We start from the raw sequence: 2,930 nt of genomic DNA, 5'->3' as shown, positions 1-2,930 counted from the left end.
AATTTTCGATCCTTTTGAATTCCCAATAAACGAATTAAAAAACATAATTTTCGATCTTTTTGAATTCCCAATAAACAATTAAAAAACATAATTTTCGATCTTTTGAATTCCCAATAAACAGAAACCTTGCAAAAATTAATTCATTAGTTCAATCACAGTTAATACTAATATGCTTTCCAAATTATTAAATAACAAAATATATAAACCGAAAAAGCAAACAAAAATAAAAAAGTCAGTAATATGGTAAATATCGGAAAAAAAAAGCATTCTTTGTCACAAATCTTTTCCAGAACACAGAGAAAAACACGAGTCCCCAAAAAACATGGCTCTGCAATAAAAATAAGCCAACGAGATAAAAAAAACCACATTTCTAAATATCATACAACCCATCTGGATATTTTTTTAAATTTGTAATTTATTTTAAAATAATTTTTAATTTTACAAATATGCGTTTCAGATACGAAATTAATATGAGCTAACAAATTAAAGTTATAAAGATCATGAACAAATGCATTCACTATACCAATAAAAATAATCATCTAAATCAATAAATTGACATATTCATTGAAGTTCATAAATAAATAAGTAAAAATACACAAACTAATATTAACTACACTAAAATTAACTAATAGTAATTATTGTTGAATGAGCTCTCATAAACGTTTATTTTCCAGTCATGTAACAATCGGAATAGCGTATATTGCCTAAACTGGCATTCGATCATAGAGCTGTTAAGAACCACAAGATTCACTTAAGAAACTTAAAAACTAAGTTTTAGAAAAAAGTAAAATTCAGAAAAAAAAAAAAAAAAAAAAAAGGAATAGAGAAACACAGAGTTGCCATTAAAATGCAGAGCTAGTGGAGATCAGAGATTGGTAAAGGTTTATCGGTCACGATTAATTCTGAAACACGGACCAAATGATTCAACATCATATCTCCTACAATAACGCCAAATAGTTCTTCAAAAACCAAAACAGAAACAGATACTATGAAAACGTACGAACAGTTTATCTATGAAGAGTTTAACAGGGAAAGATTATCAAAAAAAGAAAAACGATTTTCCAAAATAAGTAAAGAAAAAAACAAACGAAATGGCAAAAACAGCAAGAAACTATATTTCAGGAACATAAATTTCAATATTTCTAACAAACTGGATCAGGGATGCGAATGAAATGGAGATTGATTTTCGAACATATAAATATATGTAGAAAGTAAGAAACCCTAAATTGAACGGCGATGCCCTCCATGTTTGTAGGCTGATGATAAAAGATTGTAGAAGTTGCAAAGCCCGTTGGACGTTTATGACTGTGGGCTGATCCGTAACCTTGCTAACCAATATTTCCAAAAGAGCCCACTTTGTAAGCTGTGTGAATGTAATTACCTAAATAAGTAAATAATTATTCAATTAGATAGCATATTACCATTATTAGATTATTAGTGATTACTAGATTATGAGGAAGACCTATTAAGCTAGTTAGCAACACAAAACTTGTATTGTTTCACATGTAATTTATAGTATTTTTTTTATTTGTTTGGAATAAATTATTAATGCATACTCAAAAATTTATTTCTTTCGATAATTGACAGAAATATCAGAATAAATGCAAAATCAATCTTCACATTAATCAGAATAAATGCTATAAATAATGACAACTCGAAATTTACTTCCTTTCTACTGTTAATCCGTAAATTCAGTCATTCATAAAAAGCATTCCAAAGATGTTAATGTCGGTTTTTATAGTTACGTTCTTTATACGCTTTCTAGTATTGTATCAATAATAGAAAGTCAAAGAAACGATTTCTTATGTACTCTAACCATTTCCAACATTGTCCATTTTTCCTGTGAGTATCAAGATTACTTTGTCTTATTTTGAAGTCGTATCTTCTACTTAATCATCATCGTCAACTGTAGCATCTAAAGAAGATTAGAAATCTTAATTCCTCGGTATTTATATCATAATAATAGAATGAACAATGATATATACGATAACAACTTGAGGATTGCAAGATATTTGACTGTTTGAAGACCTTATCATCACTCTTGATCATGATTTTAAGGTTCTTTTTTCGTTCACTGTAAATATTTTGTTCCAATAGTATTTCTTTTGAGTATTCAACATAATATTTTGATGTTTTTGTTAGTTTCTAAGAATTAATTTTGTATTGACATATTATTAGTTTACCCTTACATCGTATACATACATACCCAAAGTGGGAATGAACAAATAGCCCCTAAACTGACCTCATACACTTCCATTTTTCTTATATCACAAACAGTCAAACACACACAAGGGAATTATTGACTATTTAAACCATTTTGTCTATTTCCAAAAATTCGTGGCTTCAAACCGCCCAACATCAAATGTTTTTTGTTTCTCAAGTTCGTTTCACTTAACCTCTAATTCTTGGATTCAAAATGAACTTAAAACTGGGTTCAAAACCGGGTTGATCAATTTGATTTTTTTTTCTTAAAGTAATGGATTGTTTAAACAAAGTTATGTATGTATATCACTGTTATTTTCTACCACTGATTGGTTAAAACAAAAAAAAAAATGGTGTTTATGCGATGTGGGTAACAAATCCGAAAAATTAAGAATAAAATAGAAAAATGATCTTTCTGGAATGTTGACATTGATATTATTGAATGGGATAAAAGTTGTTGCATTTTTTGATAAAAGATAGATAAAATTGACTATCAGGTTTGAAAACTAAAATATCCCTCAACGTTTTCAATGAACTTAATTATAGATATACAAATCAGGATATTTTACTTTAATCGTTTTTTTGCTTGCTAATGTTAGAGCAAAAAAGTTGTATCCATTTATATAATTTAAATTGATTGTTTTATTGGTTTCAAAATAAAATAACTATATGCCATTTACAATTTGATCCTATAATAATTTATCTATTCGTTTTCATCAAATTAATTA

The 2,930-nt window shown here is 27.6% G+C and overlaps 1 non-coding gene across 1 annotated transcript; it reads right to left on the bottom strand.

Moving 5' to 3' along the window:
* Positions 1-648: 648 nt before the first annotated feature.
* Positions 649-730, bottom strand: LOC111902188 (small nucleolar RNA U54). Its single transcript, XR_002853703.1, has one exon. It is a non-coding gene; the product is annotated as a small nucleolar RNA U54 (small nucleolar RNA).
* Positions 731-2,930: the final 2,200 nt, after the last annotated feature.

The sequence above is a fragment of the Lactuca sativa genome, chromosome 4 (genome assembly GCF_002870075.4).
Source record: "Lactuca sativa cultivar Salinas chromosome 4, Lsat_Salinas_v11, whole genome shotgun sequence".
NCBI classification, from domain to species: Eukaryota; Viridiplantae; Streptophyta; class Magnoliopsida; order Asterales; family Asteraceae; genus Lactuca; species Lactuca sativa.
This window is presented reverse-complemented; position numbering and strand designations above follow the sequence as displayed.